The sequence below is a fragment of the Dermochelys coriacea genome, chromosome 3 (genome assembly GCF_009764565.3).
Source record: "Dermochelys coriacea isolate rDerCor1 chromosome 3, rDerCor1.pri.v4, whole genome shotgun sequence".
In the NCBI taxonomy this organism is placed as follows: domain Eukaryota; kingdom Metazoa; phylum Chordata; order Testudines; family Dermochelyidae; genus Dermochelys; species Dermochelys coriacea.
The window spans coordinates 211,916,677-211,942,281 of NC_050070.1; the positions used below are offsets into that span (position 1 = coordinate 211,916,677).

At 45.7% G+C, this 25,605-nt stretch overlaps 1 protein-coding gene and 1 long non-coding RNA gene across 7 annotated transcripts in view; both read left to right on the plus strand.

Moving 5' to 3' along the window:
• Positions 1–25,605, plus strand: part of SLC8A1 (solute carrier family 8 member A1) — a 337,787-nt gene that overhangs the window by 245,441 nt on the left and 66,741 nt on the right. The gene's annotated exons all lie outside the window — the stretch shown is intronic.
• On the plus strand, positions 1,976–25,340 carry LOC122459609. Its single transcript, XR_006280415.1, has 3 exons — positions 1,976–2,026; positions 3,366–3,368; positions 25,168–25,340. It is a non-coding gene; the product is annotated as an uncharacterized LOC122459609 (long non-coding RNA).

Here is a 25,605-nt window from a genome sequence, read left to right on the forward strand (position 1 = left end):
AATTTGGGGTTTAATGTGCCAAGATGATAAAAACAATTTCAATCTCCAAAAGCTAGGACTGTTAATGGAACAGAATGTCACTAAATACAGCCAATCACTCTGCTTCCGGAATCCTGAAGGAAAACCTTGCCAGGCAGTGGTCACTGTATGGTGTGATTCCCTCTCCCCTGCAATAGCGTATGTCAGACAGTACGCTGGAGAAGCTCAGACTGAAGTGGCGTAAGAATAGAATTTTCAGTATATTTTCAGTATATTATAATGTATATTCAGTTGTACATCACAACTGGGAAACTTGATTGGCACAATTGTACTTGTTTCTGCTCTGCAAAGAGAAGGAGGAAGCAACCCAACCTTTGTTCAAAACTCAAATCAGTCAGTTTTTCAGGTTTGAAAACATTTGGAGAGCTTTCTTAACATTATTTCCTAATTCTTCATATCTTCTTGGCTCCAGTGGGGACTGGTGAAATAAATACCAAAGCAGTAGGAGTAAATTTGTTCTTGCAAGTCTCATAGTGGTGTGGCTGGAAGCAGGAAGTACTAGAAATCTCAAATGCACATCTTTCCATGACAGGGCTGCAATGATCCACAGAGCCAAAAGGGTCAGAGAATTTGGAATCCAGAATTCTGTGCTCTAGAATGCAGAGGCAGAGTAGTTGAAGAGGTCGGTATTATGCCTGGCTCTGCCACCAAACTTTTGTGTTCTTGGGCAAGTCACTTCATCGCTCTGTCCCTCTGTTTCCCCTCCCACTCTGTCTTGTCAATTAGATTATACACTCTTTGGACAGGCACTGCCTCTTGCATGCCGTGTTTGTACCGTGACTAGCCCTGGGTAGTTGAGGCCTCTCTGGATATGTCTACACTGCAATAAAAGACCTGCAGCTCGTCCGCACTTGCAGGGCTATAAAACTGCAATGTAGTCATTTGGAGTGGAGCCCAGGCTCTGGGACTCTCTCTCTTTGTGGGGTCTCAGAGTCCAGTCCCCAACCTCAGCCTGAACACCTCCATTGCAATTTTATAGCCTCACAAATCCAAGTCTACTGCAGGTTTTTATTCCAGGGTAGATCTATCCTACATATACCTCAAAAGGTAATAACAAAATGTTTTTTTAAATACATCAGAAGCAGGAAGCCTGCTAAACAACCAGTGGGGCCCCTGGACAATCGAGATACAAAAGGAGCACTTAAAGATGATAAAGTCATTGCAGAGAAACAAAATGAATTCTTTGCTTCAGTCTTCACGGCTGTGGATGTTAGGGAGATTCCCAGACCTGAGCTGTCTTTTGTAGGTGACAAATCTGAGGAATTGTCACAGATTGAAATATCACTAGAGGAGGTTTTGGAATTAATTGAGAATCTTAACAGTAACAAGTCATCGGGACCAGATGGCATTCACCCAAGAGTTCTGAAAGAACTCAAATGTGAAATTGTGGAACTATTAACTATAGTTTGTAACCTGTCCTTTAAATCAGCTACTGTACCCAATGACTGGAAGATAGCTAATGTAACGCCAATATTTAAGAAGGGCTCTAGACGTGATCCCGGCAATTACAGACTGGTAAGTCTAACGTCTGTACCAGGCAAATTAGTTGAAACAATAGTAAAGAATACAATTGTCAGACACATAGAAGAGCATAAATTGTTGTACAAAAGTCAACATGGTTTCGGTAAAGGGAGATCAGGTCTTACTAATCTATTAGAGTTATTTGAGGGGGTCAACAAACATGTGGACAAGGGGTTCCAGTTGACATAGTGTACTTATATTTCCAGAAAGCCTTTGACAAGGTCCCTCACCAAAGGCTCTTATGTAAATTAAGTTATCATGGGATACACTACAAGAAGGATGTGGAAAAATTGGAAAGTGTCCAGCAGATGGCAACAAAAATGATTAGGGGACTGGAACACATGACTTATGAGGAGAGGCTGAGGAAACTGGGATTGTTTAGTCTGCGGAAGAGAAGAGTGAGGGGGGATTTGATAGCTGCTTTCAACTACCTGAAAGGGGGTTCCAAAGAGGATGGATCTAGACTGTTCTCTGTGGTGGCAGATGACAGAACAAGGAGCAATGGTCTCAAGTTGCAGTGGGGGAGGTTTAGGTTGGATAGTAGGAAAAACTTTTTCCCTAGGAGGGTGGTGAAGCACTGGAATGGGTTACCTAGGGAGGTGGTGGAATCTCCTGCCTTAGAGGTTTTTAAGGTCAGGCTTGACAAAGCCTTGGCTGGGATGAGTTAGTTGGGGATTGGTTCTGCTTTGAGCAGGGGGTTGGACTAGATGACCTCCTGAGGTCCCTTCCAACCCTGATATTCTATGATTCTATGATGTATGCAGGGAAGATCCTTTCATGGATTGAGAACTGGTTAAAAGACAGGGAACAAAGGGTAGGAATAAATGATAAATTTTCAGAATGGAGAGGGGTAACTAGCGGTGTTCCCCTAAGGTCAGTCCTAGGATCAATCCTATTCAACTTATTCATAAATGATCTGGAGAAAGGGGTAAACAGTGAGGTGGCAAAGTTTGCAGATGATATTAAACTGCTCAACATAGTTAAGACCAAAGCAGATTCTGAAGAACTTCAAAAAGATCTCACAAAACTAAGTGGTTGGGCAACAAAATGGCAAATGAAATTTAATGTGGATAAATGTCAAGTAATGCATATTGGAAAAAATAACCCCAACTATACATACAATATGATAGGGGCTAATTTAGCTACAGCTAATCAGGAGAAAGATCTTGGAGTCATCTTGGATAATTCTCTGAAGACTTCCCGTAGTGTGCAGCGGCAGTCAAAAAAGCAAACAGGATGTTAGGAATCATTAAAAAAGGGACAGAGAATAAGACGGAGAATATTTTATTCTCTTATATAAATCCATGGTATGCCCACATCTTGAATACTGCATACAGATGTGGTCCCCTCATCTCAAAAAAGATATACTGGCATTAGAAAAAGTTCAGAAAAGGGCAACTAAAATGATTAGGGGGTTGGAACGGGACCTATATGAGGAGAGATTAAAGAGGCTAGGACTTTTCAGCTTGGAATAGGGAGACTAAGGGGGGATATGATAGAGGTCTATAAAATCATGAGTAGTGTGGAGAAAGTGAATAAGGAAAAGTTATTTACTTGTTCCCATTCTATATGAACTAGGGGCCACCAAATGAAATTAATGGGTAGCAGGTTTAAAACAAATAAAAGGAAGTTCTTCTTTACTCAGCACACAGTCAACCTGTGGAACTCCTTGCCTGAGGAGGTTGTGAAGGCTAGGACTAGAACAGGGTTTAAAAGAGAACTGGATAAATTAATGGAGGTTAAGTCCACTAATGGCTATTAGCCAGGATGGGTAAGGAATGGTGTCCCTAGCCTCTGTTTGCCAGAGGGTAGAGATGGATGATAAGAGAGAGATCACTTGATCATTACCTGTTAAATTCACTCCCTTTGGGGCACCTGGCATTGGCCACTGTCGGTAGAAGGGATGCAGGGCTGGATGGACCTTTGGTCTGACCCAGTATGGCCATTCTTATGTTCTTATGTACATGCTCCTGTGACAGCTGTCATCTTAGCCAGCATACCAGGGACTGAACCAGGGACCTGGAGAGCTGAAAGCATGGCACTTTACAGCTTGAGTTAAACAACCAGGCTCCGTAATAGTCTCCAGTTGCCTGTGGGCCAGGCACAGAAGGGGCCACGTAGCACATGCTGTCCCACAGACTATGCTATTGCAATTTTAACAGCAGTGATATGATCCCTGTGCCATGGGCAGATAGCAGAAGGCCTGAGCCCCACCTCCTGGGAAGCAGGTGAGGCATAGCTGGGTAAGAGCAGCAACGTCTTTATAAAGCAGGCCTCCCTTCCTAACTTAGCCGCTTCTGGTCAGGATCTTATACCACACTCATCACTGCGCATTCCCTCCCCAAGCTTTAGTGCATTTCTCCCCACAGCACCCCTGAGATAGACATGTGTGATCATCCCCATTGTACAGCCGGGGACGGAGAGATTAAGTGACTTGTCCAAGGTCACAGAGCAAGTCTGTGGCAGAGCAGGGAGTCGAATGGGTCTCCCAAGTCTCCCCACCCACTGGGTCATACTGCCTTCCTCTGTGCATTCCATGGCCCTGCAGCCATAGAGCCAGGCCATCTTGATTCCCAGGAGGCATTTCAGCACTGGTGAGGAGGCCTGGGAAGTACTTGGCCTTGAGTTCATAAAGGTTCCACTAACCTTGCTCCTCCTTTATCCCTAGATAGAAATTAAACCATGTGATGCAATGGGAAATGCTCCCCTTGTAGTATTTGTCATGTATTACCCCACTCAAATAACCCAGTTTGTGGCTCACTCTTTGGTGTCCTCTGCTTTTTAGTCCCAGCTGGTTCCGGAAGATGTCAGCTGAGTTATAGATCTGCATGATTTGAAAGTGTGACAGGGAAGGAACTGACCTTCCTCTAGGGGAATCTATTTCTGAGACTTCCCTGGAGGAAGGAATGTGTTTTTCCTTTTCTTTCTAGCTTTGCTAATGGGACTGAGAGCAGAGCTCTGATTTTTTTTAATTTTAATAATTAATTTTCAATTATTTTTGCCACCTGAGGACAATGGCTTCCTGGGTTGAAGTAAGATGGATTAGCACTGTGTTGCTGATTAGCATAAAAGAGGAGATAAGAACAGGCAATGTACTAGCAAGTCTACATATCAGTTAGGACAGGGGTTCTCAGACTTTATTGCACCATGATCCCCTTCTGACAACAAAAATTACTACCCAAGCCCCAGGAGTGGGGGACCAAAACCTGAGCGCGGGGGCGCAAAGTCTGAGCCCCAACGCTCTGGGCAGGGGGGCCAAAGTTGAAGCTCAAAGGCTTCAGCCCCATGCAGGGGGCCCGCAACCTGAGCCCTGCTGCCCAAGGCTGAAGCCCTCAGGCTTTGGCTTTGGCCCTGGGTAGTGGGGATTGGGCTTCGGCCCCGGGCCCCAGCAACTGTAAGCCAGCCCTGGCAACCCCATTCAAAGGGGGTTGCAACCCACTTTGGGGTCCCAACCCACGTTTGAAATCTGCTGAATTAGGAGAATGACAGAGCTGGAAAGATCAGAGTCAGTTTAAGAGGTGAATCCTGGGTGGGGCCAATGAAGCTGGTAGAAATTTTCCCATTGACTTCAGCGAAGATGGGATTTCACCCAAGATACATAATATTCAGTTCTCTAGGCACCTGATCCAGTGCCCACTGGAGTCAATGGAAAGATACCAGCTGACTTCAAGGGACACTGGGGCAGGACAGTGATAGGCACTAAAGCCTCAGTAAGGGTATGTGAACTTCATGAAACTTCCTCATGAAAACCAAGGAATGTGAAAAGTTTGTGAAACAAAGGCCCTTGGTGCATCATGTTCCACTTCTCTGCATCTTTTATCTCGCAGGAAAGAGTGCCTGTAAATCAGCTTAATGGACTATTTCATGCCTCTCTCTGAATGTCGCAGTCCACGCATGTGTCATGCACAACAATGACTAACAGTTACATTACAGACCTGGGCTTATAGTTTCACATTATGCTGTCAGTTCATTGCGATCAGGTATGATTTGCTTGTCAGCTGGTTAGAAGGAAAGCCAATCTGTTCACTTTCCTTCCCAGCAGAAATTACCTTTCTCTTTTAGCAGCTGTCAGAAACTTGAAAAATTAAGCCATTAAGTGCAGAAAAGCATTGCCTGGTGCCAGGATTTGAAGAGTTTTGTGCTAAAGAAAAATCCAAATAAGCAACCATACTTTTTTTTCTTTTTCTCTTCTTCAGCAAATGCTTGCTATGGTTTGTGCAACTAATAATGCAGGCAGGGTCTACAGAACTGCCCAATTTAGACCTGTCAGATATCTGGACATCAGCACTCAGCTTGCTACATCCAATTTTCTATAGCTACAAAAGACACAAATATTCTAGCTCTGTAAAAATGGCTATTATCTATAACATTATAAACCAGTAAAACTGTATGTGCTTCTGCTTTAACTACTTGGGATTGGGAATGTCAGTCTAGACAGTTTGTTTGCATTATGAAAACCACATACATGTAACAAATAGAATCTATTGCACTGGTCAACATTTTATCTGGGTTGTGCAGTTAGTTACTAGTGTTTTCAATACCACACAAACTCTTGGGTAACGTTGTGCCATACCTACTCTGTAATTCCTTTTCAAAGCAAAGCAAAATACTGAAGCAGGGAAGGTATATCAGTCACTTATATTCACCTTTTCTCATAACACAAGGGCAAGGGGATGTTCAATGAAGCTGGGAGTGGCAAATTCAGAATGATACATGCAAATATGTTTTTCACACAACATACAAGTGGCCTGTGCCACAAGATAGTGTTGAAGCCAGCATTTAGGATTTCAAAAAGGGTTGGGCAGTTATATGGAGAATGAGAATATCCAGGTTTATCATAGTACATATAGGAATATAGAAGGAATACAACCCTTCATGCTTCAGGGCTTCAACTAGTCTCTAACTATTGGGGATCAGGAGGAAACTTTTGTTGGAAGAAGGTTAACCCATATGGCCTACTTCAGGGTTCATTCCCCTGAAGCAGTTGGTACTGGCCATTGTTGGAGACCGGATGGTCTGATCCAGTATGGCAGTTCCTGTGGTCCAGACGCTGCTTGGCATACAGGGAACATGCACACTGCTATCCGTCTTCCTGGAGTGCAGCATCCTTTCACCCATGACATGGTTCTCCTCCTTGCTGCACATCTCTATCCCTGTGGGAGTGCCTCATTTGCCTACAGGAGTAGTGAGGGAGCAAATCCTGCGCTCCCCTCCGTGCAGGTACTGCAGTTCTGCTCAGTTCTAATACAGAGCATGCAAAGGAGGGTAGTGCTTGAATGCCATGCATACAGCTTACACCCACATAAGGACCTAGCACTAACTAACTGGCTGACTTGAAGACTAGCAGATGTCTGAGAATCAATTCAGCTGCGTTAGCAGGAATCTGAAAACACGTACTAGAAACAGTATTGTTGACAAACATTTTTCCAATGTCATCTAAAAGACGCACACTGCTTGAATTTATCCTCTTGCTGCTGTTGCTTTAACCCTCGAGCTATTCATTTGCAGGGGAAATATTTAGACAAAGGGAGTGCTGGGTGCCAGCACAGAAGGGGTTAACCAGATTGGGTTCTAGTCTCAGTTGTTTACTCCAGATGTTCTAATTATGAATCACTCCTACAAGCTATTTCTGTAGCTCTCTTGGGTGATCAGTGGAAGCTGGATGGCTGATGTGCTGCATGAACTTGTTATTCATGCCAGCCATTTGGCAAGGAATGTTGGTCAGTCTGTCTGCTGCAAGAGAAAGCCATGTTCCTATTGGGTACCTTGAGAATTAGGGTTAGCTCCTGATTAGCCAATTGGTGGTTTGCTGGGGTATTTACAGCATTTCTTTGTGTTTACCACTGGTTGCATCATCCCTTTGTACATACACCACCTCCTAAGACCGTTGTGTGCAGTGGGTGAGGGCTACCTAGTCACTAGGCTTCTCCTTGTCCTGGTATTTTATGCTTATTTGGCTAAAAGCGGAGTTTAAAAAAACACAATGTTAATGAAGCCCCAAAACAGAACCAGACTGAGAGATTTGGAGCTCAGCTCCAGGCTGGGGGACCGTCTCAGCTGCACAGCCCAAGGTGGTGGGGAGGAGCCCTGAAAGGAAATCTGCCTCCAGAACAGGTGGAGGGTGCTGCTGATCCTCATCTGGGTAACAGAGCATGTTCTCCTCCCCCTGCCTTCTGGCTGCCTCTTCATCCCCAGGAGAACAGCCATGCGTTCTGAGGCACACAGGGACTGCAGCGGTGCTGGCTGCTGCACAGGGTCACAAGGTGAATAGGGCTCATTGTACACACATGGGGCAGCTGGGTAGGAGCTGGGCCCTTAGGCAGGGTCTATCCCCATGGAAGTCAGCGGGAAGACTGCCATTGATTACAGTGGGCATTGGATTCAGCGCTTAGTAAGGATTCTCCTCCCTGCTCCTTTTAACATGAGCTGTAATCTGAGGAACAGCGATACCGCGGTCATAGAGCTGCTCTGCAAGAGAAATCCGAATGTGGCCCAGCTGAGAAATCACCATACTCTCCATAGTAGAGCTGAACAAACTGTATGACGTGAGTCACTGACTTGATCAGTTTTGCCTTTTATACTGTTGGTGACTTGGCCACAACCGGATTGAGGAGGGCCCAAATGTGTTTGCTACCTGAGGTTATTCCTGGATTTCCTCAGAGCATGAGCCTGGGTTTGCAGATCACTCCTGGACTTGGAATGTGCACATTTCTTGCTGCTTTGGTTAGTTACACCAGTTATTTGGTTTCTGGTCTCTTATATAACTAACAACACAGTGTGAATTGGGAATTGCAAAGTTTACGATTGACTAGAGAATTCAGAATTTGCTTCTGCTGAATATTAAGATGTTTGGGTTTAAAACAAGCTGTGTATGCATTTTCATGTGCATATAGGAGAGGCAGGCATGTCTGAGGTAGGGTGGGCTTGTGCTCCAGATGCTAGCTTGGGACCTAGCCTGTCTGAGTTCCATTCCCAGCTCGTATGACTTCGGCCAACTCATGGGATACGCTCTGTGCCTCCATTTCCCCATCTGCAAAACAGAGGGGATAGTAATGCTTCTCCAGGGAGCTGTGTGGATAGATTTATTACTATGTGTTAGGAATTCAGTGGTAAGTGGCAGAGAACAGCAAACAAACACAATTTGCTTTGAATTCAAGTGAATTTCAGAAAAATGTTTTCACTTTTCCCTCCATTCTGCTCCATACACTGTGTATCAGCTTATGCAGTTCATCACTCATGCATGAAGCTGCTCACAGAGATGCCTTTTCCTGTTGGCATTTATCACTAAACATTAGCTCTTCTTTTCTTTTGTACTCAGTCATTCCACTAGATATCTTAATTTAATCTGAAGACAGGCCTCCTTAATGCTTGACCATGCCTATCAGCCAACTGGATAGTGGAGAACTTGGCTTGCAAGGCTTGTTAATGCCTTTAATTAAACATTGCATACATCATTCTCTATCTCTTCCAAGTTGCATCTACTGAGCCTGGCATCTGTCATATAACCTGAGTGATGGTCTGTCATATCCCAAATCTGTCCCCTCTTAGTTTCTGAACTTTACTAGGATTTTATTTGTGAGACACACAACAGTTACTACTTAATGCAACTCTGATAACAAGACTGCACTATCAAAAAGAAGAACAACATATCAAACAAGGAGCTTTCTAGCAGATCTATTTGGGGGAGGAGGGAGAAGAGACTTCTCTGGTTGAATTTTAACCAATTTCACATACTAACCTTTTAGATGTTAGTGGGGAACTGCAGCCTGAAAGTTGGACTTGACACACTCACTGCTGGTGAAATCTACGGGAGCGATAGGAATCATGGTTTATTACTATTGGGAGACTGCTAATACATCTTTATGGGAGGCCAATGTGCTGGCTTCCTTCAAACAAACAGGTGGCCTTTGCCATCACAGTCTTGCCAGTTATCTCCCCCTCTTTGGAGAAAGTCAGTGGGAAGTCTGGGGGACTGGGAGAGGCATAATCCCTGAGAGCAGCGGGAGCTGATGGAGAGGGAAGCAGAACAGGAGAAGGGAGTGGGGAGGAAGATAAACAGGGTAAAGAGTATAATGAGAGCATCAAGTACTGCCCTGGCAACACAAGAGAAGAGCGAGGCCCTGGGCTGCTGAAGGCATGAAGGTCATTGGCTCCGACCTCAGCGAGAAAGTATGACTGGATGAAGTCCCTAGCATCTTCCTTTTATACTGCTCCAGTTCCCAGGAGTCTGGTGCAGGGAAGGGAAGCCAAGCCATTGACCCTCCTGGAGGGTGAGCCTTGCATCACAGCGATTGTGGTTGTCCCTTCCCACTCATAAACCAGCAAGCTAACGTCTGTCCTATAAGGTTAGCAATCAGACCCTTTGCAGTGCAACGGAGAGGCGTGATGTGATGGGAGAGGAATTTTCCATAGAATTCATTAACCTGAGAGTTCTGCTGTGACTGTTTCATTTAAAAGCCTTAGATGTCAACTGAGACATCACTTTTTCATAAAGCCATGCTTGGAGGATCTGAACAAATCCCAACAGGGGGCATCAGACTTGAGATTGTGGCGGATAATAAGATTCTGTGCTCATGAAAATCACATCACCTGTACTGCTGCTGGGGTTTTTCTTCCACAGGCTCTGAGTCTCATTCCCTGCTGCCTTACTCCTGACTCCACTGATTTCTTCAGCCTTTCCCTAGCCTGAAACTGGAGTAATACTGTGGTGAATCACGTCCCACTCCTTTTCACTAGCTATCTTTTTCTGCGAGAACTTGCCAAGCCTGCATTTGAGAAAAGTGATCAGGAAAAGCACTTACAGTCTAGGACAGGGGTGGGCAAACATTTTGGCCCAAGGGCCAAATCAGGGTTGCACAACTGTATGGAGGGCCGGGTAGGGAAGGCTGTGCCTCCCCAAACAGCCTGGCCCCGCCCCCTCCCACTTCCTGCTCCCTGACTGCCCCCCTCAGAACCCCACACACATCCAACACTCCTTGTCCCCTGACCACCCCGTCCTGGGACCCCAGCCCCTAACTGCCCCTCGGGACCCCACCCCCTATCCAACCCCACCCCCTGCTCCCTGTCCCCTGACTGCCTCGACCCCTATCCACACTCCTGCCTCTAACCACCCTCTGGGACCCCATCCCCTATCCAACTCCCCCGCTCCCCATTCCCTGACTGCCCCTGGGGACCCCCTGCCCTTTATCCAACTCCCCCGCTCCCCGCCCCCTTACCATGCCGGAGCCAGCCACACCGCCGCGCTGCCCGACAGGAGCGGTGGGCCAGAGCTCTGCCTGCATGGCGGCGTGGCGGTGGGGGAGAGGGGACAGCAGGGAAGGGGCCAGGGGCGAGCCTCCCCAGCAGGGAGCTTAGGGGCCAGGCAGGATGGTGGCCTGCGGGCCGTAGTTTGCCCACCTCTGGTGAAGGACAAGCAGTTTCATCTCATTTCAATGCACCCTGGCATGGGGAGGGGGAAAAGGTGCAGAAATGCAATTCTAGCTCATCTGTGCCCTCTTGCTGTATTTGTGTGTCTCAGGGCCACACAGCTCAGGAAGGGCAACCAGCCAGAAAGCAGCCACTTCACATAGTGCTAAGATCTGATACTCTGTGCATTGAAAGAAACCCATTGACTTCAATGGGCTTTGGATCAGCAACTTAATGAACAACAATGGCCCACGTCTTCAACTGATGTAAACTGGAGTTGCTCCATTCACCTCAAGCAGTAACTTCATCCATTGATTTCCATGGAGCTCTGCTCATTTACACCAAAAGAGGATCTGGCCCCTGCCTTCATATTAATTTTAAAACATAAATCTAGAAAGTGTGCAGCTGTCTGCCATCCTAGAGCAGCTGTGATTTATGAAGTGAGAAGTATATCCATTCAGCCTGACTTCCACTTCAGGGTTTTATTGCATGTGTCCTATAGCATATCATTTATTGGTGAAACTTCTACAGCTGCAAACAATGCTTTCCCAGCAGCCATTCCCCTAGTGGTACTGATTTTGTAAAAGCCAGATATCAAGTAGTATTTTATTATACCTGAGCAGATTGCTGTGGTTCTTTGGTTTGGAGGTTGGATTGTTTGTTTATTATCTGCTACAGGTACCTTGTTTTAATCAGAACTTGAGAAAGAAAGAAAAATCCTTCCAAGTTCACCTTGAAGTAATTGTAAAGATGATGGTACAAACACTGTACCATCCTATCTTTAAAAATACCCAGGGCTAGTTTCTGTACCCAGCTACTAGTGCTTTGGTACTAATTTTACCAAGCACTTCTAGCCCATAGAGCACTTTGGGACACATGCACTGACGGTGTGATAGAGAGACGGAATTCTATCATGCTGTTTTATGATTAGAAACAAAGTGCTCGGTCCTGCCACCTTTCCTCCTGCTAAGTGTTACTTTGCTCCACAAATAATCCTGTTGCTTTCAGTTGGCCACACTTTGCCTGACCTTTACACAGGCACCTGGTGAGGGGAAAGGCACAAGCAGCCTTCTCATACACACCCCATGTCCCGTGTGAGGGCCAAGTGGAATTGCAGCCCCAGTATACAATGACACAGAGGACACAGTACTGGAAAGGAGAGGATATGTCCCCATGCACCAGGACCAGCACAGCAGACGGAGCAAACTACACCCCATAAAGGGCTGTAGCATCATGTGCTGCACTCCCCTGTGCTACGCTGGGCAACTCTGAGAGGATGTCTCTCCATACTTAATACTGACCCTTCCTGGAGATTGTGCTTTCAGGGCCTAGTGGGGTCTTGCAGAGGGAGAGGAGAGAACGAGCCAGCAGGTATTCTCAGAATAGTAACTCTGTGCAGAGTAAAGTGTCTGCATGATTAGGCCCACAGGTCCCAGTCCTACAAGCACCCTACCCCTATCGCATTTAGTGGGAAGTCTGCTTCTGTCTCAAATAAACCAGCTGAAGACTACGGAAGGGTATCAGGCCTCACTCGGTCCCTGTGCATCGCTCCCACCTATGGGCATCATCTCCCTCCTCATCTATCCCTCATGGAAGGCACTTAGCTCATGATGGACCGGCTCTCTCCATGTTTATTAGCATGATCCCTGGCTTATATTAATTTGCCTCCTTCCATATGTTGCTCTTGAAGATGCTACAGCATGCTAACATGCCTCATTTGGGTTCTGTATATTTCCTTAGGATCTCATTGCTTGTTCGCTATCTCTGTGGAGGAGCTCATTCGTTGTTCTGCTGTACCAGGCATTAAACGCAGAAAGATGACGTAGTGGAAAAATTGCAAAAGCTTATATCTTCCAAACACAAAAGGCCACACACAGCCTTTGAGTCTTTTATCTGCGTGTGGAACTGCCATGGATGTCAATAGTAGTTTCACACATGGATCGAGGGCAGCAGTATATTGCTTCTTTTGTATATGTATTTCTCCCTTTAAATACATGGGGCTGGATTACTGTGACTCAGCCTAGCTCTGTTGACTTTAATGGAACTATGCCAAGTTACACCAGCTGAGGATCCGGCCCATGAGCCACATGATACTCCTTTGCCCTGCTCTTATTTATATATATAAATATATATTCAGTGCACCCAATAAACAGGTGTATTATGTAAAGGCTCTGAAGAAAGCCATGAAAATCACAATGAAGGATTGCTCTTGTCCGTGAGTATGCTCATTTTCAAGGTAAAAATCAGTGGGAGTTGAGGTTAAAATGTTGGCTTTCATTTGGAGTAAGACAGCTTTCCTCGTACTTAGGAGAAGGTTGGTGGTTTATAATTAAATCCTGTTTTTAAAAAAACTAAGATTAAAAGAGAGAGAAAAATTAAAGAGGCATAAATTGCCTGTCATGGACCACATCCTTGGGTGGTTAAATCAGTGTAACTCCACTGAAACCAATAGGGTCACATCCTCAGCTGATGTCAATTGGCCATAGCTCCATTGGAATCAGTGGAGCTACTTTAAATTACACCAGTTGAGGATCTGATGGGGGAGAAGCACACAACCTCTCCCTCACCCAACAACACAATTGGAGAGAAATCTCTGTGCAGAAACCTAGTGGGGCTTTCCTGCCCTTTGGCCTGCAGCTTTCCCGTGTGGGAAGCAATCGGACCCCTGATTCCTCAACTTGTGGCTGGTAAGCAATGGTCATAGCCCTGAAGGAAAGCAGGGTGGAAAAGCACTCAGTGGGAGCGAAGGTGCTGTAGGCTTTCACTAAACCACTGAGCCGCACATGTTTTGTCAAATGGAAGTCCCTGTAGCTCGTTGTGTATCTATTACCGTAGTGCCCCCCAGTCATGGACCTGGCCCTGATTTCATTCTGTGTTTGTACAGGACCTGGCACAGAGACAGTCCCTACCCAAAGGGCTTGCTCTTGCTATAGCTTAGGGTTCTGGCTGCTGAAATGTTCATGTCCTTGATGCTGCGATTGGTGGCTGTCATCTGGAATGGGTGACTGCCGTGCGAGGGATCAGTGGGATTTCAGTGATATGATTTCAAGGGCATGACTTTCTGCTTATTTCAGCTGCTGGGGTCCCGAACTATGATTACGGTGAAAACCACAGCACACCATATTTCACTAACCCAGTTTGGGTATCTGCAGGGTTTCTTAGTAAACTAGACTGGATTTATGAAGTATTGTTACAGACCTAAAAGGCAATGGGCCAGATTCCCAGCGGATGTAATCAGCACAGCTCCAATGAAGTCAATGGGGATACACTGTTCCATGCACATGGGTGCAGCTCCTCCAAGTTCCCTGGGTGGCCTTTTGTCAAGACCTCTGAAGGGGAGGGAGAACAGCGCAGTGACATGACAAAGCGATGGAGTAAAGGACGCTCAGGAGATGGAAGTGAGCGTGTCTCTGAAATGCAACATTACATTAACCTCCCACACCTCACTGACAGAAGCTGTGCCAACCTCCTGGGGCAAGGGAGCACAGAATCAGGAGAGGGGAGATCAGGGCAAAAGGGGACTTGTCAGAACAAAACTAGGGTTCCACAAATCTCTGGGCTTGCCTGAACACAGAATATTTGCCCTGGTGTAACTGGGTAGTTGTAGCACTGCATGTTCTCTCAGTGCAGGCAACCCCCCTGGGGTCTTAAAGGAACAGACAGACTCTGGTATTAACAGAGTTTATGTGACCATCGCATATTAGCACCGTAGTGTCCAGGAAGTGGATCTCTTGTGTGGACTGGTCCAGGCTGAGGTTGATGGTGGGATGGAAATTGTTGAAATCATGGTGGAATTCCTCAAGGGCTTCTTTTCCATGGGTCCAGATGATGAAGATGTCATCCATGTAGCGCAAGTAGAGTAGGGGCATTAGGGGACGAGAGCTGAGGAAGCGTTGTTCTAATTCAGCCATAAAAATGTTGGCATACTGTGGGGCTATGCGGGTACCCATTGCAGTGCCGCTGATTTGAAGGTATACATTGTCCCCAAATGTGAAATAGTTATGGGTGAGGACAAAGTCACAAAGTTCAGCCACCAGGTTAGCCGTGACATTATCGGGATACTGTTCCTGACGGCTTGTAGTCCATCTTTGTGTGGAATGTTGGTGTAGAGGGCTTCTGCATCCATAGTGGCTAGGATGGTGTTTTTAGGAAGATCACCAATGGATTGTAGTTTCCTCAGGAAGTCAGTGGTGTCTCGAAGATAGCTAGGAGTGCTGGTAACGTAGGGCCTGAGGAGGGAGTCTACATAGCCAGACAATCCTGCTGTCAGGGTGCCAATGCCTGAGATGATGGGGCGTCCAGGATTTCCAGGTTTATGGATCCTGGGTAGCAGATAGAATACCCCAGGTCGGGGTTCTAGGGGTGTGCTGTGCGGATTTGTTCTTGTGCTTTTTCAGGGAGTTTCTTGATCAAATGCTGTAGTTTCTTTTGGTAACTCTCAGTGGGATCAGAGGGTAATGGCTTGTAGAAAGTGGTGCTGGAGAGCTGCCTAGTAGCCTCTTGTTCATATTCCGACCTATTCATGATGACGACAGCACCTCCTTTGTCAGCCTTTTTGATTATGTTGTCAGAGTTGTTTCTGAGGCTGTGGATGGCATTGTGTTCTGCACGGCTGAGGTTATGGGGCAAGTGATGCTGCTTTTCCACAATTTCAGCCCGTGCACGTCGGCGGAAGCACTCTATGTAGAAGTCCAGTCTGCTGTTTCGACCTTCAGAAGGAGTCCACCAAGAATCCTTCTTTTTGTAGTGTTGGTAGGAAGGTCTCTGTGGGTTAATATGTTGGTCAGAGGTGTGTTGGAAATATTCCTTGAGTCGGAGACGTCGAAAAGAGGATTCTAGGTCACCACAGAACTGTATCATGTTCGTGGGGGTGGAGTGGCAAAAGGAGAGGCCCCAAGATAGGACAGATTCTTCTGCTGGGTTAAGAGTATAGTTGGATAGATTAACAATATTGCTGGGTGGGTTACGGGAACCACTGTTGTGGCCCCTTGTGGCATGTAGTAGTTCAGCATGCTCAAATAAATTTGTTAGTCTCTAAAGTGCCACAAGGACTCCTTTTCTTTTTGTGATAAAGACTAACACGGCTGCTACTCTGAAACCTTAGATAGTTTAGTGTCCTTTTTCCTTTTGTAGAGAAGCAGAGTGTGTGTTGTAAATGGCTTGTCTAGTTTTTGTAAAGTCCAGCCACGAGGAAGTTTGTGTGGAAGGTTGGTTCTTTATGAGAGTGTCCAGTTTTGAGAGCTCATTCTTAAACTTTCCCTGTTTGCTGTAGAGGATGTTGATCAGGTGGTTCCGCAGTTTCTTTGAGAGTGTGTGGCACAAGCTGTCAGCATAGTCTGTGTGGTATGTAGATTGTAATGGATTTTTTATCTTCAGTCCTTTTGGTATGATGTCCATCTATTAGCATTTGGAGAGGAAGATGATGTCTGTCTGTATCTGTACGAATTTTTTCATGAAGTTGATAGATTTCCACTCTATACAGCTAAATACAGTGCCTTGCATAATGACAGGTTTCAGAGTAGCAGCCGTGTTCGTCTGTATTCGCAAAAAGAAAAGGAGTACTTGTGGCACCTTAGAGACTAACAAATGTATTTGAGCATAAGCTTTCGTGAGCTACAGCTCACTTCATCGGATGCATTTGGTGGAAAATACAGTGGGGAGATTTATATACACACACAGAGAACATGAAACAATGGGTTTTATCATACATACTGTAAGGAGAGTGATCACTTAAGATGAGCCATCACCAGCAGCAGGGGGGGGGAAGGAGGAAAACCTTTCATGGTGCCAAGCAAGGTAGGCTATTTCCAGCAGTTAACAAGAATATCTGAGGTTTCAGAGTAGCAGCCGTGTTAGTCTGTATTCGCAAAAAGAAAAGGAGTACTTGTGGCACCTTAGAGACTAACAAATTTATTAGAGCATAAGCTTTCGTGAGCTACAGCTCACTTCATCGGATGCATCCGATGAAGTGAGCTGTAGCTCACGAAAGCTTATGCTCTAATAAATTTGTTAGTCTCTAAGGTGCCACAAGAATATCTGAGGAACAGTGGGGGATGGGGTGGGGTGGGGGGGAGAAATAATATGGGGAAATAGTTTTACTTTGTGTAATGACTCATCCATTCCCAGTCTCTATTCAAGCCTAAGTTAATTGTATCCAGTTTGCAAATTAATTCCAATTCAGCAGTCTCTCGTTGGAGTCTGTTTTTGAAGTTTTTTTATTGAAGGATAGCCACTCTCAGGTCTGTAATCGAGTGACCCGAGAGATTGAAGTGTACTCCGACTGGTTTTTGAACGTTATAATTCTTGACATCTGATTTGTGTCCATTCATTCTTTTACGTAGAGACTGTCCAGTTTGACCAATGTACATGGCAGAGGGGCATTGCTGGCACATGATGGCATATATTACATTGGTAGATGCGCAGGTGAACGAGCCTCTGATAGTGTGGCTGATGTGATTAGGCCCTATGATGGTATCCCCTGAATAGATATGTGGACAGAGTTGGCAACGGGCTTTGTTGCAAGGATAGGTTCCTGGGTTAGTGGTTCTGTTGTGTGGTGTGTGGTTGCTGGTAAGTATTTGCTTCAGATTGGGGGGCTGTCTGTAAGCAAGGACTGGTCTGTCTCCCAAGATCTGAGAGAGCGATGGCTCGTCCTTCAGGATAGGTTGTAGATCCTTGATGATGCGTTGGAGAGGTTTTAGTTGGGGGCTGAAGGTGATGGCTAGTGGCGTTCTGTTGTTTTCTTTGTTGGGCCTGTCCTGTAGTAGGTGACTTCTGGGTACTCTTCTGGCTCTGTCAATCTGTTTCTTCACTTCAGCAGGTGGGTATTGTAGTTGTAGGAATGCATGATAGAGATCTTGTAGGTGTTTGTCTCTGTCTGAGGGGTTGGAGCAAATGCGGTTATATCGTAGCGCTTGGCTGTAGACAATGGATCGAGTGGTATGATCTGGATGAAAGCTAGAGGCATGTAGGTAGGAATAGCGGTCAGTAGGTTTCCGATATAGGGTGGTGTTTATGTGACCGTCGCTTATTAGCACCGTAGTGTCCAGGAAGTGGATCTCTTGTGTGGGCTGGTCCAGGCTGAGGTTGATGGTGGGATGGAAATTGTTGAAATCATGGTGGAATTCCTCAAGAGCTTCTTTTCCATGGGTCCAGATGATGAAGATGTCATCAATGTAGCGCAAGTAGAGTAGGGGCATTAGGGGACGAGAGCTGAGGAAGCGTTGTTCTAAGTCAGCCATAAAAATGTTGGCATACTGTGGGGCCATGCGGGTACCCATCGTAGTGCCGCTGATTTGAAGGTATACATTGTCACCAAATGTGAAATAGTTATGGGTCAGGACAAAGTCACAAAGTTCTGCCACCAGGTTAGCCGTGACAGTATCGGGGATACTGTTCCTGACGGCTTGTAGTCCATCTTTGTGTGGAATGTTGGTGTAGAGGGCTTCTACATCCATAGTGGCTAGGATGGTGTTTTTAGGAAGATCACCAATGGACTGTAGTTTCCTCAGGAAATCGGTGGTGTCTCGAAGATAGCTGGGAGTGCTGGTAACGAAGGGCCTGGGGAGGGAGTCTACATAGCCAGACAATCCTGCTGTCAGGGTGCCAATGCCTGAGATGATGGGGCGTCCAGGATTTCCAGGTTTATGGATCTTGGGTAGCAGATAGAATACCCCAGGTCGGGGCTCCAGGGGTGTGTCTGTGTGGATTTGTTCTTGTGCTTTTTCAGGGAGTTTCTTGAGCAAATGCTGAAGTTTCTTTTGGTAACTCTCAGTGGGATCAGAACAACGCTTCCTCAGCTCTCGTCCCCTAATGCCCCTACTCTACTTGCGCTACATTGATGACATCTTCATCATCTGGACCCATGGAAAAGAAGCTCTTGAGGAATTCCACCAGGATTTCAACAATTTCCATCCCACCATCAACCTCAGCCTGGACCAGTCCACACAAGAGATCCACTTCCTGGACACTACGGTGCTAATAAGCGATGGTCACATAAACACCACCCTATATCGGAAACCTACTGACCGTTATTCCTACCTACATGCCTCTAGCTTTCATCCAGATCATACCACTCGATCCATTGTCTACAGCCAAGCGCTACGATATAACCGCATTTGCTCCAACCCCTCAGACAGAGACAAACACCTACAAGATCTCTATCATGCATTCCTACAACTACAATACCCACCTGCTGAAGTGAAGAAACAGATTGACAGAGCCAGAAGAGTACCCAGAAGTCACCTACTACAGGACAGGCCCAACAAAGAAAACAACAGAACGCCACTAGCCATCACCTTCAGCCCCCAACTAAAACCTCTCCAACGCATCATCAAGGATCTACAACCTATCCTGAAGGACGAGCCATCGCTCTCTCAGATCTTGGGAGACAGACCAGTCCTTGCTTACAGACAGCCCCCCAATCTGAAGCAAATACTTACCAGCAACCACACACCACACAACAGAACCACTAACCCAGGAACCTATCCTTGCAACAAAGCCCGTTGCCAACTCTGTCCACATATCTATTCAGGGGATACCATCATAGGGCCTAATCACATCAGCCACACTATCAGAGGCTCGTTCACCTGCGCATCTACCAATGTGATATATGCCATCATGTGCCAGCAATGCCCCTCTGCCATGTACATTGGCCAAACTGGACAGTCTCTACGTAAAAGAATGAATGGACACAAATCAGACGTCAAGAATTATAACATTCAAAAACCAGTTGGAGAACACTTCAATCTCTCTGGTCACTCGATCACAGACCTAAGAGTGGCTATACTTCAACAAAAAAGCTTCAAAAACAGACTCCAACGAGAGACTGCTGAATTGGAATTAATTTGCAAACTGGATACAATTAACTTAGGCTTGAATAGAGACTGGGAATGGATGAGTCATTACACAAAGTAAAACTATTTCCCCATGGTATTTCTCCCCCCCACCCCACCCCCCACTGTTCCTCTGATATTCTTGTTAACTGCTGGAATTAGCCTACCTGCTTGTCACCATGGAAGGTTTTCCTCCTTCCCCCCCCCCCCGCTGTGGGTGATGGCTTATCTTAAGTGATCACTCTCCTTACAGTGTGTATGATAAACCCATTGTTTCATGTTCTCTGTGTGTGTGTATATAAATCTCTCCTCTGTTTTTTCCACCAAATGCATCCGATGAAGTGAGCTGTAGCTCACGAAAGCTTATGCTCTAATAAATTTGTTAGTCTCTAAGGTGCCACAAGTACTCCTTTTCTTTTTGCGAATACAGACTAACACGGCTGCTACTCTGAAACCTGATGATATTGTGCCATCTTAGAATGCTTATTCTCTAATATTTCAGATTATTTCATGTTCCACATTTGATTGTGCACCATGCTTTCTGTACTGCATGGGGGGGACTGTCAAAGACACAATGGGGGAGTGCGGCACCACTTGGAAAGGCTCACATATACTGTTTCAAACTGGATTCTCCAGCAACAACAGACGAAGAAAGGGCTCTTAGATAAATTGCCTGAGTTTAAAGTGACTCGATCTGCTTTCTGATCCAGCAAATGGACAGGACCATCTGTCCCAGGGGGGCCCCAATCCTTCCTGGGAAGGACTTTGGCCTGCAGAGGCCTGGTGAGACTGATTGGTGACCTCTGTAAGCTTTCAGCCTACACACAGGAACGTCTATTGCTTGTAATATGTTTTCTCTGCAATGCTTTCACTTTAAGAATAAATGTGGTTGCTTAGAGAGGGCTGTGTGGTATCTTATAACTGTGGCAAGTACGTTGTTCATAGCCTTCAGAGAGAGAGCAAAGCACAGATGCTGGCCTGTTCAGGCAGTCTGATTTATTGAGGAACTCCACAGATCCCTCCTTACACTGTGAGCCTGGAAAAACCCCAGTCAGGAGGGAGAGAGACAGGGATCTCTGGCCAAGAGCGGTGATGGCTGAGGAGCCAGAAGCCTAGGGTGGGTGCTTTCAAGGGACCACGGAAGGGTGCCCTGAACCGTGACAGTGCGTATAAATATAAATCACTGCATCTCAGACAGAAATGCCAGCTGTGCGCCCTATGGCCCCCTTCCTCTCAACCCCAACCTCCAATTGTATAATGAGTGTCTGGGATGGTGGCAGCCCCCAAGAAAAAATACAATTGCACCTCCCAGAAAATATTTCTCCAGCTCTCCACTTTGCCTCAGTAACTCTCTCTCTCTCTCTCTGAGCCACATCCTCTATTGGGCTCAGATAACACAAAGGGAATTCATGCTGACAACCACCGAAGGACCAGCAGCGTATTAAAGTGAGGCAGGTAGCAAAATGAAAGCTCCCTCAAGCTAGGGGCTCATCAGGCTGACACAGTTAAGGCACCTCAGTTTCATAGCTAGAAGCACACAAGGGAGTGATGTGACCAGTATCCTCACATCCAATCACCTGTGACTGCCCCAACCCAAGGGATCAGGTGCCCATTTTGCAGCAGGGTGAACTGGAGGTGGCCTTTCAGTGTGAGATTGAGAGAGTTGCAAACCCATGACCTTAAGAGTTATAGGTGAGGCCCATAAGCACTTAGCCATTGCACCTCTGATGGTATGGGGGCGTGCCAAACCCAAACTGACTCTAAGTATAACAGTGCCTGAGAAAACCCTGACACAATAACATTGTTTCCAAGAGGGATAAAAAGACTGCCAAATGGCAGTCCAGGCACACAGTGCTGCTTCATTCCAACACAGGTTTCTGAGCCTTGCATGAATGGACTGTGGAAGCAATGAACTGTAGCAGATCAAGCTATAAAAGTGATCTGAACACAGATCAGTGTTGCTATCATTTAGACCCACATGCAATATGGTCCCTGGGGCAGGCACAGACATACGTGCAGTGCAGTCACATGTACCAGAATCTATAGATGCAACATTTGGGACAAAGCAGTGTAGGGATGTGATATTTGAGCATTGTTATCAAACTCCTCTCACTGTTTAGCCACTCAGCAGGCAGAGCTTTCCCAGGAGATGAGGAAAATATTTCAGCATTTGAGAGTGTCTGCGCTGACAAATCTCATTAAATTTGGTGTCTTTCTTAAAGCCCCAGCTCCTCGAGGGGAGAACATCTGCTTACTTTTTAAAAAATAAATGCAAGTTTCATGCTTATGGAGGAAAGCTGGAAAATGTGACCAGAGTGCACCCCAAAGGTTCTGAAACCAGAAAGCAAATAAAAATAGCACAACTTGTATTATTATTATTTTTAAATCACATGATTTTTAATCTCCTCTCATGATTTTGGGAGCCTGACTCTTGATTTTTGAAGATTTGAGTTGGCAATACAGGTCTCTTCTTTGTGTAAACATTTTGTTTGACTGTTCTAGGGAAAAGCTGGAATCCTTCAGGTTTGGAGAGTCTTTGTGGAGCTTTTCACATTGATGGGAGGAGACCTAGGTACATTTTACCAGGGTTTTACAGGGCTTTAGAAGTGCCAGATCATACCTGTGCCGTGTGAACTTGACTTAGAGAAGGAGGTATAAGGAGTGGAAGATGCATTCTGCATAGAATGCCCTGCTGATGTGCTGACTCATTAATAATTGCTTTGTGCCCTTTTCGTTGGCAGACCCATCCATCCATTCCCCTAGCAGCTTCGCCTCTGTTATCTGTTGCACATCAGCTGTTTTTTATCCAGAATTGGACTAACTGGCACTATTGTAGTGTCAGCCAGATGAGGAATGGCAGGAGACAAAAGTGTCCACTTTGGAGTAGACCCTACCTTCTTTGTGGAATACTTTGGCACCGTTGGGTGTGCAACATGCAGCTGGTACAAATCTCTATTAGGAACACGAAGACTTCCAGCAACCACTGTTTCTGCCATACAGCGACTGTGGCTCTCTTCTCCCTCACCTAGCTTTAATAAGCTGATTTTCCCCTAGGAGATTCCTGCCACACTGTGTATAGTAGTGTTGTTAAGGCTATTGTGAGATGGTCATGGCCATTTCCATCCCATTGCCACAGGCTGCAGCAATAGCTCTTAGCTAGAGCTGTTCTAGGTGTCGCCACTGGCTGTGTTAAACACCCAGCACACATTTATTTAAGAGTACAAATCACTACCTATGGAGTGAAATGAGTCAGTGTAGCCCCTCCCCTCCTTTGCCCATGTTCAGTCGATTGCTTTTGCTCACACGGGCTTAACTGCACTTCTGTATTTAAGTGAAAGAGTGTCTCCATCCACTCTGCAGCATGCCAGAGGGCTACAGGGGAAGGAGACAAATTGTTTTTACTGCTTTCAACTTAAAGTACTAATGGAATAAGGTGCACTGCTTTGGACTGCTTTCTCTCTATAATTCAATCATGACTCAATAATGTGCAGTCTAAAAAGGTGTTAGAATTTTTGCAGTGTCTAACTTACTGCCAGACAGGGCCATCCTTACCCATACGCAAAGTACGCAGCTGTGTAGGGCAATAGGAAATTAGGAGCACTAAATTTCCTGGTGCCCCATGCAGCTGCATGCTGCTCCAGTCCCTGCTCCGCCTCTTCCCCATGGCCCCTGCCCGCCCCCACTCCCCTGAGGACTGCAGCAGGGGTCGGGCCTGCACTCACTGGCGGCGGGAAGTGCAGCGACCTGCTCCCAACCCACCAGTGACTGCTGGGGGGCGGTTCCCCCCTGCTTCCCAAGCCAGCCCCCGCCCCGCAGAGGCCCGGGGCCAAACACCCCCCATCGCGGGGGAGGGGGGGCTGTGTAGGAAAGAGGTGGCCGTGCTGCCAGATTGTTAATAAATTGTTTAACTTGCTAGCAGAAACCAGGGCCATTTAAGGGACCATGGTATGTTCTGTGCAGTGCTTATGTGTTGTCTGCATATCAAAGAATTATTCTTAAGCATCCTCTTTATGCTCCAGATTGTCTTGTATTAAGAATTACTTGCAGCACCATGGCACTGGCTTCCTATGTGATGTCATTTCCACATTGGATGTAATCCAGTGATTGATTTGTGCCAGGGCTTGCCAGGACTGAGCCCCAGTTGCTGTAGGTTTGGCAGTTCATAGCCCCAGCACCTCTGCGCTTGCTGCATCCATTCTGAATGTAAAAAAATGGCTTTGAGCCCCGGCACCTCTTTCATTACAAAACTAGCACTGGTGTAGGATAATCATTTTCTCTTACTATTTTACCACTGATACCATATTGTCAGTCCGAATCATTGTACTCTGTACTTAGAGTGGGGAATACTGCTAAAAGGGGAATATCTCGCCTACGGGCGGAGGGTCAGGTCCTCAGCTAGTGTAAATCAGCATAGCTCCATTGACTTCAATGGAGCGAAACCAGTTTACACCAGCTGAAGATCTGGGCCTAGCTGTTTGTTTATTCCCCATACACTGCTTTTTAGAGGATGCATTTTCAGGGCTGACAAATAGCATTCCCCAAGTATTGAATGGAAGATGAGTTGAGTATGGGCTGTTGATTAATTCTAGGCAGCGGGGTACACTGGGCATGGTCTTCTACCTAGAAGAAAAATTAATACTATGTCTTTTTTGGAAGCTCATTTTTAAAGCTTAGAAAAGATATTTTTCCCCCTCAAGAAATGTTTGGAAAAAATGTTGCGAAGTTAGAAATATTACTTTTAACTTCCTCATTCTAATTCTAATTAACAGTCCACAGTTGCCAGGAGACATACTTCCATCCCATGCTTTTGGTGCTAGCTCTGTTGATAAGAAAATGTTATACATTGCATACTTTTTCTATCATGGTTACATTTTACTTGAATGATGCACATTGTCTATTTCACTTTCATTTTAAATAAGTGATATTATGTAATAAGTTGAAGGGATCTCTGAGCCACCAGTAACAGAGAGTCTGATTTAAAACTGATGAATGAACTTGTGGAATTAACCATTATGCAAACCTCACTGCATGGTTGTGATATTAGTTCTTTTCACTGATAGAGCTATACTAGTTGATCACAATGGTCCCTTCTGGCCTTGGAATTTATTAATCTTTCATCAGAGGATCTCAAAGCATTTTATACAAGTGGGTCCATTTTAAAGCCAAGGCACAGGGAAGGTTAAGTGACTTTTCCAGCACCAGAAATAGAGCTGGATGAATAATGGATTTTTTGGTTCTCTGGCAATTCTGAAAAATAAAAATGTTTGTTTTGGGACAAACCAAAACCTACTTTTTTTCAAAAATTTTCAGTGAATCAAATTTTTCAGGCATTTTGACTAAAGAAAAAGAGGACTAGACTCTAGATCAGGGTCGGCAACCTCTGGCATGCATGTCGAAGGCAGCACACGAGCTGATTGTCAGTGGCACTCACACTGCCCAGGTCCTGGCCACCGGTCCAGGGGGCTCTGCATTTCAATTTAATTTTAAATGAAGCTTCTTAAATGTTTTAAAAACCTTATTTACTTTACATACAACAATAGTTTAGTTATATATTATAGACATATAGAAAGAGACCTTCTAAAAACATTAGAATGTATTACTGGCACATGAAGCCTTAAATTAGAGTGAATAAATGAAGACTCAGCACACTACTTCTGAAAGGTTGCGGACCCCTGTTATAGAGTCATTCCTATTCTCCCTTTCTTTGGCCCAGTGATTATCCATTGTCATATATAGTAACAATTCATAGTCATTCATGACAGTGGTTAGTCAGGGGGCAAATGATTCTATAGCCGGGGTGGGCAAA